The sequence below is a fragment of the Archocentrus centrarchus genome, chromosome 13, assembly GCF_007364275.1.
Source record: "Archocentrus centrarchus isolate MPI-CPG fArcCen1 chromosome 13, fArcCen1, whole genome shotgun sequence".
Taxonomy (NCBI): Eukaryota; Metazoa; Chordata; class Actinopteri; order Cichliformes; family Cichlidae; genus Archocentrus; species Archocentrus centrarchus.
This window is the reverse complement of record NC_044358.1, coordinates 6272939-6289994: the sequence shown is the minus strand read 5'-3', so window position 1 is coordinate 6289994 and position 17056 is coordinate 6272939.

Here is a 17056-nt window from a genome sequence, read left to right as displayed (position 1 = left end):
GCCTTTGAGTCTGCTAAGACATTTTTATGTAGTACGCCAGCTCTTGCACTCGTCTTTAAACTTGAGGTTGATGCTTCTGCATGTGGGCGCTGTTCCTCTCACCCCAACTGCTACTTTTCTAAGAAATTCAACAAACATCAGCTGAAATATAACATTATTGAAAAAGAAGCCCTGGCCTGGTTGCTTGCTTTGCAGTACTGAAGTGTACATTGGGTCTAGTTCTGAACCAGTTTTCACTGATAAATTGAATTCAATTTTTTTTATATAGCACCAAATCACAACAAAGTCACCTCAAGGTAGTTTTTATTGTAAGGTGAAGACCCTACAATAATTACAGAGAAAACTCAACAGTCAAAACCACCGCTATGAGCAGCACTTGGTGACAGTGGGAAGGAAAAACTCCCTTTTAACAGGAAGAAACCTCCAGCAGAACCAGGCTCAGGGAGGGGCAGTCATCTGCTGTGACTGGTTGAAGCTGAGGAAGAGAGACAGGACAAAAGACACACTGTGGAAGAGAAACAGATTAATATTAACTAATGATTAAATGCAAAGTGGGGTATAAACAGAGTAAAAAGACGTGCGCTAAAAGAAACACTCAGTGCATCATGGGAACCCCCCCCAGCAGCCTAGGCCTATTGCAGCATAACTAAGGGATGGTTCAGGGTCACCTGATCCAGCCCTAACTATAAGCTTTATCAAAAAGGAAAATTTTAAGCCTAATCTTGGATCATAACCCATTAGTGTTTCTCTCTCAGATGCAAAACTCAAACCATAGATTCATAAACTGGTCACTTATTCTGCAGGATTTTAACCTGCAGATTAATTATAAAAAAGGCACTGAAAATGTAAATACAGATCCTTTGTTTAGGTGTTTGAATTAAACAATAGATGGATGTTTAAACCATTACTTAAAAAGCCAGTGTCATGGTCCTGGGCCGTGTGCCCAGGGTTTTGTGTTTTATTGTTGTAGGTTCTGTTTTCACTGAGTTCTGGTATGTTCCTAGTTTGTTTTGGTCTTGATCATTCATCTTAGTTCCTGTCTTGTTATTCGTTATTGTTCCATTTTGATTTCCTAGTTCCCCTTGTTCCTGTCTCCCCGGCGTCTGTGTTCTTTTGTCTGTTTTGTCCTGTTAAGAAGAAAGAAGAAGAAAGAGCTTTATTTGTCACATACATATATATACATGCAGTGAGATTCATTCTCTGCATTTAACCAATCACACACATGGAGTATGTAGTACACACAGCACAGCATGGAGCAGGGGGTAGCCAAGGGGCGCGGGCTTGCTCAGGGACCCAGAGTGATGCCAGCCTGAGGATTTGAACCAGGGTCCTCTCAGTGATGAACCCTCTTCTTCTCCCCTAGGCCACCACTCCCCACTGTTGTCATATCCCTGGCCTCCTGTGTTTTTGTATTGAGTATTATTCCCAGTGTTGTGACTAACCTGCATCTCTGTCCTGTGTCTGTGTTTCTCTTTGTCTGTTTCCCCGTGTCTTGATCCCTGTTTAGTTCTGTGTGCCAGTCCTCCGTGGTGTTTAGTCTGCATGTACCATGTTGGGTTACTTCCTGTTTTATTTTGACAGTCTCGTGTTCCCTGTACTTTGTGTTTAGTTTTGCTTCCCCTGTGTTATTAGTTTCATTTGTTGCACCTGCTGTTCCCTGCTGTTTCCACTTGTCCTGAGTACCTAGTGTGTGTATTTAAGCCCTCAGTTTTTCCTCTGTTCTTTGTTGTGTCATTGTCAATGATTCCTGCTGTGTGTCTCTCTGTTTCATGTGTCCCTTAGTTTTAGTTCTGGCATCTGTCCAGCCCAGTTTGTTTGTTTTGGTTGTTATCTTTTTCAATAAATCATATTGAAGTACAGTTTACCTTTTGAGTCCTGCATTTGGGGTCCAATCTTTGCCTGCCTGACAGATAACCACGATAGCCATCACTTGACCCAGCTGTCTTAGCTAATTATAGGCCAATCTCCAACCTTCCTTTTCTCTCAAAGATTCTTGAAAGAGTAGTTGTAAAACAGCTAACTGATCATCTGCAGAGGAACGGTTTATTTGAAGAATTTCAGTCAGGTTTCAGAATTCATCACAGTACAGAAACAGCATTAGTGAAGGTTACAAATGATCTTCTTACAGCCTCTGACAGTGGACTCATCTCTGTTCTTGTCCTGTTGGACCTCAGTGCAGCTTTGATACTGTTGACCATAACATTTTATTACACAGATTAGAGCTTGCTATAGGTATTAAATTTACTGCAATGCAGTGGTTTCTATTTCATGGATTTATTACTTCTAGGCTGGACTATTGTAATTCATTGTGAACTCATTATTATCAGGCTGTCCTAAAAGCTCCCTGAAAAGCCTTCAGCTGATCCAAAATGCTGCAGCTAGAGTACTGACAGGGACTAGAAAGAGAGAGCAGATTTCTCCCATATTGGCTTCTATTCATTGGCTCCCTGTTAAATCCAGAATAAAATTTAAAATATCACATACATACAAGGTCTTGAAAAATCAGGTCCCATCTCATCTTAAAGACCTCATAGTACCGTATCACCCCAGCAGAGCACTTCACTCTCAGACTGCTGGCTTACTTGTGGATACCTTCAACTTTCAGGCCCCTCTTCTGTGGAACCAGCTCCCAGCTTGGATTCAGGAGACAGACACCCTCTCTATTTTTAAGATTAGGCTTAAAACTTTCCTTTTTGATCAAGTTTATAGTTGTGGGTGGATCAGGTGACCCTGAACATCCCTTAGTTATGCTAAGTATTTTTTTTTTTTTTAACATTAACCTCTTTCCAACAATTTGAAGAGCCTTGAGGTGACTGTTTGTGGTGATTTGGTGTTATATAAATAAAATTGAATTGAAACTAAATTGAATTGAACTGAGGGAGGTACAGCAGTGAGTGTTTACAGCCATCTGTAAAGCACAGTGGAGGCTCCGTCATGGTTTGGAGCTGCATTTCAGCCAGTGGTGTTGCAGATCTTGTCAAAACTGATGGAATTTTGAATGCAGAAAAGTACCATCAGATTTTGAGCCACCACGCGATATCATCTGGAAAGCATCTGACTGACAAAGGCTTCACATTTCAGTATTGTAATGATCGCAAACACTGCCAGTGCAGTATCAGCATACCTGGATAGAAAAACACACAATAGAACACTCAGTCATGGACTGGCCTCCCCAGAGCCCAGACTTCAACATTATTGAAGCAATGTGGGATCATCTCGACAGAGAACAGAACAAAAAGCAGCCAAGATCCAAAGAAGAGCTTTGAATGTCCTTCACCGCTTAAAGAATGACAGAAAGCTGAATCAGAGAGTCGAGGCTGTGCTGAAGAATAAAGGTAGTCATAATAAATAACTTTCAAACTGGTTAGACTTGTAGATACTCTGTTTTTGTCTTTTAAACTGTATTTCCATTTATGTTTGTGCATGGTTCAATAAATTGTTGCACCTATTTGCCAGTTTTCTATCAAAATATTTTTAAAAATTACTTCAGATTTTTCAGCACGGTCGCGTGGTTAACACTGTTGCCTCACAGCAAGAAGGTCCTGAGTTTCAATCCATTTTGGCCCGGGCCTTTCTGTGTGGAGTTTGCATGTTCTCCCTTTGTTTGTGTGGGTTTACTCTGGGTACTCCAGTTTCCTCCCGAAGTCCAAAGACATGCAATTAGTGGGGTTAGGTTAATGGGTGATGTGATTCTAAATTGCCCATAGGTGTGAATGTGAGTGTGAATGTTTGCCTGTCTCTGTGCATTGGCTGGCGACCTGTCCAGGGTGTACTCTGCCTCTCACCCTGTGACAGCTGGTCTAGGCACCATACATGATGCACATGCAGCAGCTCAGTGCCTCTAAGATCCCAAAAATAAAGCAGCAGTCGTGTAAAAGTGAAGCGTGAGCAGGTGTTTGTGCTTGATTTCTCAGTCACTTCCACCCTTCAAGATGGTAACAGCAAAAGTTGAGGTTTTACAACTTGCAGTAACTGTGTCCATCTTTCATATACAGTCTATGGTTTCAGGAAGAAGATGAGCTGAGGGTAAATAAGGATTATTTTGAACTATAAGTCATGCAAAGCCACTCTAAAAGAGTTCAAGAATAAACATAGTGAGCTGACAATTTCCACTTTAACAACACTGATTATCAAATTCCTCTGAATTTCCTCTAGAACTACCAGTAGGTGCATTTTTAAAGTGAAATGTCTCAACAGTAGTCCCTCAGAATAATTTCTCATATTTTTAATAATCTTGAGGCTTTTAATCAGGGGGTAAGTAAATAAAATTTATTTATATCGCACTTTTCCCAGATAAAAAAATCACAAAGTGAAGTGAAAAAAAGGCCTGTGACAGAACTGTAATATTAACTGGAAATGACAAATAAAATTACTCATTCAGCACCTGATTGACAATTACACATCAGCAGAGGTACATAGGAGAATTCAGAATTTCAACTATGGCTTCATGGAACACCTGGTGTAACATCAGTGGATGGCTCCCATGACTTGGGGTTAAATGGCATTCAGAGCTGGTGTTTGCTGCATCAGCTGCCCATTATGTTTGGAGATCTTGTGCATCCCAGTGATAAGCACTGGTATTTGTTTATTTTATCTCCAGCTATATCACTTGGTATCACTTTATACTTGAAGCACCTGGTTTCAGATCATCATGAATTGTTCAACCATCTGTATCCCAACAATAAATTGATCCCAAAGCATCATTTTATGGTGCATTATCCCAGATGTATGCAAAAAATTGAGCCACTGCTCACTGTTGGTGTATGCAATCCAGTGACGTGCAGTCAGGGGAGGCAGGTGAGGCACGGCCTCACCTGTCATCGTGGAAATATAAAATTAAAAAATAAATTAAATGGTTATATTCATTCAGTGATTTGTATTTTAAAGTTCTTTTCCATTTAACTACACCATTTTTAGATTAGTTTTTTCAAAATCGCTGAATTTTTGCATTTAAATTTGCAAATACTAAGAGACGAACGGTGAGGCACCAGCCCGGCGAGCCGCACCACGGATTGCGCAATCCGTGGTGCGGCTCAGTATAGTCATTGCCAATGACTACTAACTGTGCTGGCATGCTATGCAGTGAGACCGGATTACTTTCCCTTTGCATGTGGCTATTAAAATGTTCTAACACTTTTACTATATGAACTAAATTTCTATATTTTAGCTGGTGTATATAATGCACAGTTTTTTTTTGTTGTTTTTTTCATTAACAACTGTATGTGTGTAATGCATTCTTGTGTTGAGCGATCATGAAACTGCTGCGAAGAGACACTAGGTGAGGCACGCAGTTCTCGTGCCTCATGGTAGGGGGCGCTGGTGATCCCAGGGACTCTACGACTCCTCAGCGGCAAGCTACCATAAACAGTTAGCATGGCCAGTTAGTTTTTCCTGTTGCTTGGCCTTATGTTCAACATGGAAGATTACATAACTCAACTGAAAGAATTTTCTAAACTGGACTTTCAATCGAAGCAGAAGATAATAATTAAAGGAAGACCAACACCGGAGCTAAAAGGTTTGCTTCAAACTATGTTAATGTTAAACAAAACAACTGTTGCCAATCAAATGGTGAATAAGCTATATGTTTGTAAATCTGATGTGATGACGTCAGTGCCTCACCAGTCACGACCCTCACCGCACGTCACTGATGCAATCCAAAGGAAAGCTTCAAGAACATGACTAATACACTAGCTAAAAAACACAAGAGCCAAATAGCTTACCTGTGGCAACCATCTGAAACCAATGACTTGAAAATGGGCCCTGGCAAAGTGTAAAGAGTACATTTAAAAACCAAATAGAGTTACATACCAAGAATCCAAGGATTCTTTATTGTCATTCGCATCACATTTGCATGCAGCAGGGTTATTATAGCTAACGAAAACGAACGAAATAACGAAAACTGAAATTGAAAAAACATTGTCGTTAACTGAAATAAATAAAAACTATAATTAAAAGGAAAAAACGATAACTAACTAAAACTGAATTGTGAATTTACAAAACTAACTAAAACTAACTGAAATTATGGATAAACTGACTTTCATTCACTTGTTTTTTTTTTTTGTTTTTTTTTTAAGCCTTGTGGATTGATATGAAATCATTTTTTCCGCTCTCCGAGTTTAAGCTGGGAGCGCCATCGGACAACTGAGTGAGTGCGCATGTGCGTGCGCTCACGCGCTGGTCCGCAAAGTAATGGCTGCGGTCTGCAGAGAAAGCGGCAGAGTCCCGTATGGAGGGTCTTTGAGTACAAGAGCACAGATAGAATCGAAAGTCTTGTTGTGGATGATGAAAAATGTGTGGAACATTTCTCATTCAGGAAAAACCAGCAACATCAAAGTCCACCTGAAAGCACACAACAGAAACTGCTCTGATCCTACCAGGTAACCTGGCCTGCGCCTCTGAGAAACGGGACTACTTGTCGGGTCCACGCAGTCCAGAAAGTTGTGACTAAACTGTTGCGTCCTTGTGCGTTTCCGGCTACTTTATCAGTGAGAGAATAACAATCAGGAATAATAATCAAAGCATCGATATAAGGACTCACAACTGTCAGCAAATTCCTGGTAGGAGACTGTTGAAACTATCAGGATGGACATGAAGGAATGAAGAAAGTGAAAAAAAAAGAGGGACAAATATGTTTGCAGCCAAAAAACTGAGCACAAAGAGTGAGGACCAAAAAAGAAGTCCCAGCCTGCGCTGCATATAAAACACCTGCACACGACCACAAGGTAATTAACACACAATCCAGCTACACAAGCATAAATGTGGACATGAGGTCGGCAACTTCTGTAGGTTGTGTACAGAGGCCGCAAAGACCCTGCAGGTTTAATTAGCAGCATCTAACCAAGCTAGCTCCAAAACAGAAGCAGCTTCAGGTGGTGAGAACATCAGGATGCAGCTGGATTTGACCTTTGACTCCTTCAAAGAGTTTGTTTTTGTCAAACACCACATGTAGGCGTTATTAATCTGCTGCACTGATGCTGAACTTTATTGTGGAGTTTATTGTAGAGTTTATTGAGTTTGAGAGTTCATGTTTTTCTTTGTTTCTCCCTGTTGATGTTCATGTGTGTCCTTAATATTACACACATTTAGCATTTAGTCTTGTGAACAGCTGGTTGTTGAATATATTTCTTTAAACTGTATCTTTTGTCAAGTTTTCATTTCATTAGGTATGAAAATACTAAAACTAATACTGAAACTAACTGAAACTAACTAAAACTAAGCATGAAACCAAAAATAAAAACTAATAAAAACGAGAAAAACCACTCTGAAAACGAATTAAAACTAACTGAATTAGAGAAAAAAAAGTAAAAACTAACTAAAACTAAACTATAATGTAAAATCCAAAACTATTATAACCCTGGCATGCAGTGGAACAAAATTCAGGTCCCGGTGTTGCCCTTTTAATAGTTATGACAGTTTCAAGCAATTTAAAGAAAAATAAATACAAATATAAGTAACAATAATATATATAGCACCTGTATATGCATACCTTCACATCTACACACACACACACACACACACACACACAACACACACACAAATATATACACCTGTGTGTACCTTCCAAGGTAAATAAAAATAAATATGGAATTAACAGATGTGGAGTAATGGCAAGGTGGAGACTTGTGGTGCCACAGCAGTGACTTGTGCAATTGACAGCAGCATAAGTGTGTGCAGAGCAGAGCTAGAGGTGTTCCACCTCCTGCCTGTAGCCGGACTCATCGTTGTTAGCGATGCATCCGACCACTGCTGTGTCATCCGCAAACTTCACAATATGACAGCCTGGGTGTTCTGCTGAGCAGTCATATGTGAGCTCAGGAAAAAACCTGTAAAAGGTTTTATAGTCATCAAAATGCTTCAGTTTGTTTTTGTCACAGCAGTGAGTGAACGCAACGATTTGGTCATTTGGAGACGTTTTGGAGAGGGATGTAGTTATAGAGGTCTGAAATCTCACCCAGCTTTGGGTGACACAAAGAAGAAAGTATGTGTAGACTTTCAGAGTTCCTGCATAATGTGTGTTCTGGCTATTGTGTTTTAGATATGCCTGACTGAAAACCTTTTTTATTTTTAAGCAAATTTTTATTTGAACTGAATTAGCTTAGGTTGTGTTTTTGCCACGTTCAGATACTACTACAAATGTTCCCTTTCAAAGTAACAATCAGCTGCAACCAAATTAAATAAATACATAAATAAGAGCAATAATTATTTTTGCACATAAAACGGGAGGAGTTACATATCACGCATTCATCGTGTCCTTCCGCTTATGGCTTTGCAGAAATCAAACCATTGTAATCCGTGCAGAGGTGCTTTATTGATCTCAGGTTCCTACCGCTACCTACGACATCAGGAAGTGACGTCAATCTCCCGGGAATTGTGGCGTTTTTATCTGCGCTTGCTGTCACACTCTTGCTCAGGTTTTATCTCGTGCTCTCTCACAAAATCAGACACACACCACACACTCACCACAGGCACGATACACACACTCACACTTCAACACAAGACATTATGGCGCCGCAGAAACCCGGACCCAGCAAACGGTACACCTTGCACGAAGCTTCGGACCCAATTCCAGCACCGGATGCAGACGAGGTTTCCATCCATTCATCTGGTCCGGATTCTGCCGACAGTGGAAATGAAGCCGACTTCATGGAAGGGATAGATCTGTGGCATGATGTGTATGTACATATTCATGAAATATTGTTTGTTTTTGAGTTGGAGGAAAGTAAGGAAAACATATGCACCAATATTGTATTAGTCGCATTCTGATCACATCTAACACACCGTGCAACTTCTTCTGTGTGCAGTGTTGAAGATGTTGAGGAGGAGGAGGAATTTGAGGACTCCTGCTCTACTCTGGAGGGAGACAGAGGGAGAGGGGCAGCAAACAAGCGCTCCAGGTCGGAGACGCCCTCTGGTGATGCATCCGCCTGGAAAAGTGAAAAGGAGCCTGACAGCATGCCAAAATCCCCACTACATTTCCTGCCCAAGAGAAGGCCAGAAATACAGCCACCTCTATCAGAATATGTGGACAATCCATCTGCAGCCGAGCTGTTCGGGATGTACTTTGACCGGGCTGCCATTAAAACACTGTGTGCCGACACAAACAAAAATGCAGTCAAGAAGGCCAGAAGTTCACGTGGACTGAGCTCACAGAGCTCACAGAGGCGGAGCTGTATCGGTACATTGGGCTGACGCTGTACATGGGGATTCTGAAGCTGCCACAGATAAGAGATTTTTGGCATGCCAGTTCCATCTTCCGTGTGCCGTATCCTGCTGAGGTCATGTCCAGAGACCGCTTCCTCACCATCACTTGGAGCATTCATATGAGTCACCCTGCAGAAGACGCCCTCAATGACAGCAAAAAAGGCACAGATGGTTATGACTTCCTGCACAGATTACGCCCCCTATATGACAGTTTACGTGTCGCCTGCAAAGCCATGTACCAACCCCGGCAACAGATCTCTGTAGATGAGCGCATGGTGGCCACTGAAGCCAGAACTGCCCTGAAGCAGGACATAAAGAATAAGCCAACAAAATGGGGGATAAAACTTTTTGAACATAAGGGAGGTGAGTGTGTGCTCCACTGTGCACACCGCCTTCTCAGGGGACACTGTGACAGGCACACGCAACGTTGGTGGAAAATACACAGCGGTCGAGGTGCCGGTGCCATCGGCTGTGAAGGACTACAACTGCTTCATGGGTGGAGTTGACCTGTCAGACCAGCTGATTGGCTCCTATTCCTCATGGAGAAAGAGCATTAAGTGGTGCTGCATCATTTTATTGACATTGCTGTAACAAACAGCTATTTACTCAGCAAGGAGCTGTGTGGCAGACTGGAGCAGCGGCCGATGACGCACCAGGCCTTCCAGGAACAGCTGACTGCTGAGCTCTGTGTCCCGGTGAGCTATCAGCACAACCCTGTTGCCATCGTTGAGGGGGCATCTGGCCAAAAAAAAGCTACAAAGGGGCGCAGGAAGTGCAAGCTGTGTGGGAAGAAAACTCCCTTCATGTGTGAGGTGTGCAAAGTGCCTCTGTGTGTTATTGTGGACAGGAACTGTCACAAGGCCTATCACAGCTCCACTACTGCTCAACTGCACCTTAATGATTACACGTTCCTGAAACACTTAGACTGCACTTCTGTAAGTAGTTAGTTTTGAGCTACGTGCTGTATTTTTGCTTTTGCTACAGTTTATAGAAATTAGTGTGAAGATATGAATACACAACATTTCTGAGGTTTGAAACGATTTTGTGCAAATTTTCATTTACAATTTTGAGAGATACTGTTGGAGTTATAGTATAAATTCCATTCTGTTTATTATGAATTATCATATCTTCTGTTTGTATGTTTTTATAAAATGTTTTGTGTATATATTATACTCTTGTTTTTTATGTTTGAAACGGAAACACGTGGTGACATTTCTTACAAAGGAAGTTGTAGTTACCTGCAGGCTGTTTCCAGCCTGCAGAGAACACATATAGGATACGTGTTTCTGTGACTGAGTCTGACCACAGCAGGCTTCGTGTTTGTGGGATGTAACATTTTGCTGTGCCTCCTAAAACACACACACTCTCAGTGCAGTGTGTGATATGTAACAAACTGAAAGAGCGCAACATGCAGAATATGCTTCCACAAGGTAAAGGTCTCTGCACAAACCTACATCACTCACTGAAGTTTGAAAAACTTGGAGTCATTTTATGGTCTTTTTTGATTGGCTGTTGGAAGGCTATTGTGGTTTGCCCAAGCCTGCTGAAAATGAAAAAGGGTAGATGCATTATAACTAAAGTAATGATCCTGTTTGAAAATGTAGAAAGTACAAATATTTGTGTAAAAATGTAGGGAGTAAAAGTCAAAAGTAGTCAGAAAAATAACTTCAAGTACTCAAGTACCTGAAAATTCTACTTAAGTACAGTAACAAAATATTTGTAGGTATTTACTTCCCACCTCTGCAGATGATCCCGACTTGGAAGCGCACACTCCAAACCATATTCTCCTGCTGAAAGGGAAACCCATTTTGCCACCGGCTCAATGTACCAAAAGCCTGTGGTACATTGAGCCTGCTGACATGTATATCAAAAGGAGATGGAGACAAGTACAGTATACTGTTGAGCTCTTTTGGAGGACATGGATGTTGGAGTACCTACTTGTGATGCGGGAAAGACAGAAATGGATAAGACCAAAGAGGAGCTTCTGTTCAGGAGACATAGTCATCATTGCTGATGCCGCAGCTCCACGAGGGTCCTGGGTGATGGGCAGAGTTTTGAACACTACATCAGACTCCAGAGGGTTGGTTCGCTCTGTGAGGGTCCAAACCCAGACCAGGATATTGGAGAGCCCTGTAACCAAGCTCTGTCTCCTCCTGGAGGCCATCACCTAAAAGAACACTTCATTCTTTTTCTCTCTGTCTTCCATCCATTTGTTTTATTTTCAGGTATCCAAGAAGACGGGAGAAGATGGGAAGATTTGTAGTGTAGGTTACAGGACAGAGAAATAGCTCCTACATGCTTATGCTAAAAGTAATTGTGGGTTAACACGTGCACAATTAGGGGCTGGGTTGTTGGAGTTATTTGTGGTTTCTGTCTGTTCACGTGTGCACTTAATGTACATAAGTAGGTCAAGTGGGATGGATCAGGCAGGCATATGGTTTTTTTTTTACCAGCCAACAGAGAGGCTGCAGACTAATGCTTTTATGTCTGTAGGTTTGCTGCATTATGGTTAATAAACCGACCAAAATCCACCATGTGGTGTGGACTTGTTTTGATTAATACCATTGCAGCTGCAGCCTTCTCCTCTGGTCTCTCTGGAGCTGCTGTCCATCCTATCATATTGATATGAATATCAAAAAGCATACATGAGCAAGAGTTTAGCTAAGATGAACAAATGTTTGTGACCACATGATGGAATGTCATGCAGGAACCAACAAATAAAAAAGTACCTTCCAATAGAGCCTAGAAAGTATTTCCATTTCCTCAGTGAGTGCCTTGACCTGAATATGATCTAGAACAAATATAACGTATCATGACTTGACTGTTATCCATGAGCTGCCTTTGGCCCTGAAGGCCTCTGACTGCTTGCTGGATGGACCTTGTATGGCTGGCCTGTGCTGCAGGTTTTTGCCCCAATGTGAAAAGTTGCAGCGCTGAAACTGCAGGTCCAGTCAGTCGATGTTTGATCTGCAAAAATGTAACAGGACACATTCCCACGAATATTACACATTATTCAGTAGCAGTTTTGTACCAAAAAGAAGCATATTTTGAAATCACTGTTCAAACATCTGATGATAGGGACACACGCTGTAACCCTTAAAATGGCCTTAAAATGGGATTAAAATACTTTAAGTCTACACGTTTAAGATGCGATAAAAACTAATTTGTTCATCTGGCTGTTGGGCTTAAAAATCAAACAACTGTAAAGCTTTCTTTGAAATCATTCAAAACCTTTATTCTCATGTTACAGTCGTGAGTGAACTCTGATGCAGGCTTGTGTGGTAAAAACAGTTTTAGAGGTTAAACATAAACTTCCAAAGAACACCTCAATAGAGCACAGCCATATGTTGTAGGTATGAAAATGCTGCATGTTTAGTTATAGAGACACCCCCCTCCCCCCAAACACACACAGACACACACACACACACACACACATTTTTTTGTTTTATGAATAATTCTAATACTCTTGTGTGTTTATGTACTGAGGTTATACCTTATTGCGTCAGCAGATGTTGCTCTTGTACTGCTGTGGAACCACTAGAGCAACTATTGCTACAGGTTCAGAGCATGCCCAGCTCAGAAATCAGTGAGCAAGATGCTATACTGCATTAACAAATAACAGTAATATAGATCATGCTTTATTGTTATTCATTATTTACAGTAAGAAAACACAATACAGGGAAATGCAAGTATTGTGGCTACACGGTCTAAGGAATGCACCACCATATTCAGTGTTTTATCCAAATATAAGTAAATTTCATGATCAGCCAAGTCAAATGAATATAACACAGTTAGGATAGACTGCACAGTCAAAACCAGATGTCTCCTGTGGAGATGTTTCAGTCTATCCTAATTAAAAATTTGTTGGCACTGAGTACAAGAACTTCAGTTTTCTCTGAATTTAGAAGCAGGAAATTAGAGGTCATCCCGGTCTTCATGTCTTTAAGACATTCCTGCAGTTTAATTAATTGATGTTCGTCATCTGGCTTCATGGATCGATAAAGCTGGGTATCGTTTGCATAAAAAATGAAAATGTATGCAATGCTAACTGATCATCTGCAGAGGAACGGTTTATTTGAAGAGTTTCAGTCAGGTTTCAGAACTCATCACAGTACAGAAACAGCATTAGTGAAGGTTACAAATGATCTTCTTACAGCCTCTGACAGTGGACTCATCTCTGTACTTGTCCTGTTGGACCTCAGTGCAGCTTTTGATACTGTTGACCATAACATTTTATTACAGAGATTAGAGCATGCCATAAGTATTAAAAGGTACTGCACTGCAGTGGTTTGAATCATATCTCCAATTTGTTCATGTAAATGGGGAGTGTGCTGTTTTAAAACTACTCTTTCAAGAATCTTTGAGAGAAAAGGAAGGTTGGAGATCGGCCTATAATTAGCTAAAACAGCTGATTCAAGTAGTGACTTTTTAAGTTAAAAGCCATCTCTTTTCAAAGCCTGTGGTACATAGTCAATTAAAAAAGATAGATGGATCATATTTAAGACTGAAGCATTAATTAATGGTAGGACTTCTATGAGCAGTCTAGCAGGAATGGGGTCTAATAGACACATTGATGGTTTGGAGGAAGTAATCACTGAAGTTAACTCACAAATATCAATCAGAGAGAGAGTCTAAATAAATATCAACAGTACAGAAAGTAGCTGTACACTGTTGTCACCAGTTTTGATATGTATTTATTGTCTGTCTGGTAAAAGAGATCCAAGATGGCGCTGGTGAGGTCAGCAGCCGTCGTACCTGCTCCTATGCTTTGTTTGTTTATATTAGGTTTAGCTCTAATTTTGGACTTTATAATTCCGCCTGCTCTGTGTCATATCACGTATGACAGACAGACTCTTTTTAATATCAGAATACAGCACTCTGGCTGTATTCTGACACCTTTTTCTCCCGACTCGACTTGGCCTCGGGAGATACTGCGTTTCCAGTGGGCCAGCTCAAACAAAGGACGGACCAGGTCACGGACAAGGCCCCGAGGGAAAAGAGCCGGCGTAAGAGAGAGGCTGAGGCGCAGAGCGCACCAAACGCCACTGCCGAGCATCCTGTTGGCTAATGTCCAGTCACTGGATAACAAGCTGGACGAACTCAGGGCCAGGATACAGTTTCAGAGGGACATAAGGGACTGCAACATCATCTGTCTCACGGAGACATGGCTGACTCCCCTCATACCGGACCACGCCGTACAGCCGTCGGAGTTCTTCAGTGTTCATCGCACGGACAGAACGAGTGAGTCTGGAAAATCAAGAGGAGGAGGTGTGTGCCTAATGATTAATAACAACTGGTGTGACAGTAGGAATGTTGTCCTTCTGAAACAATCATGTTCACCTAACCTGGAGCTCCTAACCCTGAAATGCCATCCCCACTACCTGCCCCGCGAGTTTACTTCGGTCATCTTCAGCGCCGTCTATATTCCACCTCAGGCGGACACAAACACTGCACTATCCGAGCTACATGAGGCTATTTCCACCTATCAGGCTAACCAGCGTGATGCGGCTCTCATCGTAGCCGGGGACTTTAACAGTGCAAACTTGAAAAAGCTGATACCGGAATTGATTCAACACATCGACTGCCCCACCAGAGGAGAGAGGACCCTAGACCACTGCTACTCTCCATTCAAAGATGGCTACAAAGCAAAGCCTCTTCCGCCTTTTGGGAAGTCTGACCACACCTCTGTCCTTCTCATGCCGAAATACAAACAACGGCTCAGGCAGGAACCCCCTGCTGTGAGAGAAGTGACACGGTGTTCTGATCAAACAGAGGCCGCTCTGCAGGGTGCGTTGGATTCAACCGACTGGGACATGTTTCGCAGCAGCGCGGGCGGAGACATCGAGGAGTTTACGGAAACTGTTGTGGGATTTATTGGGAAAGTTGTTGAAGACACTTCACTTAGGAGGACCATCAGGACTTTTCCCAACCAGAAGCCGTGGGTGGATAAATCTGTCCGCGACGCCCTGAGGTCCCGCACCGTTGCCTACAACTCCGGCCTCGCCTCTGGGAACATGGAGGACTACAAGGTTGCATCATACAACGTCCGCAGAGCGGTGAAAGAGGCTAAACATCGCTACGGCCGCAGACTGGAACAGCAACTACAACAGTCTGACTCCAGGGGACTGTGGCAGGGACTACGCACCATCACGGACTACAAAGCACCACACACACACCCGGTGAGTGCCGACGCTTCTCTGGCTGATGAACTCAACATCTTCTTTGCGCGCTTTGAGTCGGGAAGCCGACAGCCCGCTGCGCTCCCGGCCGGAGGGGCGGAGACACTCACTGTGACGGAGCGCGACGTGAGGAGGGCGTTTAGACGTGTAAACACCAGGAAAGCGGCTGGACCAGACGGTATTAGTGGACGTGTCCTTAAGACCTGCGCTGACCAGCTGGCACCTGTGTTTACGCTGATATTCAACCTCTCACTGAAACTGTGTGTGATTCCCACCTGCTTTAAAAAGTCCATCATAGTCCCTGTCCCAAAGAAACCACACCCCAGCAGCCCCAATGACTTCAGGCCCATAGCACTCACCTCTGTGGTGATGAAGTGTTTTGAGAGACTCATCAAGACATTCATCACCTCCTCACTGCCCACCACCCTCGACCCACTACAGTTTGCATACCGGCCAGACAGATCCACAGATGACGCCATATCCTTCCTCCTCCACAAGACCCTTTCACACATAGACACTGGTAAGGGGAACTATGTGAGAGTGCTGTTTGTAGATTACAGCTCAGCATTCAACACCATAGTTCCCTCCAGGCTGGTCTCTAAGCTGCTGGACCTGGGCCTGGGCCCATCCCTGTGCAGGTGGGTTCACAGCTTCCTGACCAGCAGACCACAGGTGGTACGAGTGGGTCACCTCACCTCATCCTCCCTCACCCTCAACACTGGATCCCCCCAAGGCTGTGTGCTCAGCCCTCTGCTGTACTCACTGTACACCCATGACTGCGAGGCCACGTCAGAGTCCAACGTCATCATCAAGTTTGCTGACGACACTGCTGTTGTGGGACTAATCTCTCACAATGAGGAGACAGCCTACAGGAGAGAGGTCTCCCGCCTGGAGAACTGGTGCCAGGAGAACCACCTCCTGCTCAACGTCAGCAAAACAAAGGAACTGATCGTGGACTTCAGCAGGAAGCAGCAGAGGGACTACCATCCACTTGTCATCAGTGGTGCTGAGGTGGAAAGAGTGGACACCTTCAAATACCTGGGAGTGACCATCTCACAGGACCTGTCCTGGACTCATCACATAAACATCACTGTGAAGAAGGCCAGACAGCGTCTCTACCTCCTCAGGCGGCTGAGAGACTTCAAGCTCCCACTCAAGGTGCTCAGGAACTTTTACACCTGCACCATTGAGAGCATCATGCGTGGGAGCATCACCACCTGGATGGGAAACTGCACCAAGCAGGACTTCATGGCCCTAAAAAGGGTGGTTCGTTCAGCTGAACGGACCATCAGAACCACCCTCCCCAACCTGCAGGACATTTACACCAAGCAGTGCAGGCTGAGGGCCATGAAGATCCTAAAACAGCCCAGCCACCCCGGACACTCTCTCTTCTCCCTACTCCCATCAGGCCGGCGTTACCGCTGCCTGAGGACTAAGACTGAAAGGTTGAAGAAGAGTTTTTACCCACAAGCCATCCGTCTGCTCAACTCTGAGCCCTAACTGGACCATTATTGCACAGTGTAAATATTATAATTTAAAAAGTGTGTATAGTGTATAGTATATAGAGTATAGTGTATAGTGTGAATTACTTTTTTTTTATTTTTATTCTTCTTATTTATATGTGTGTGTATATAAGGTTGCAGGTACAAAATACATTTCACTGTGCATTGTACTGT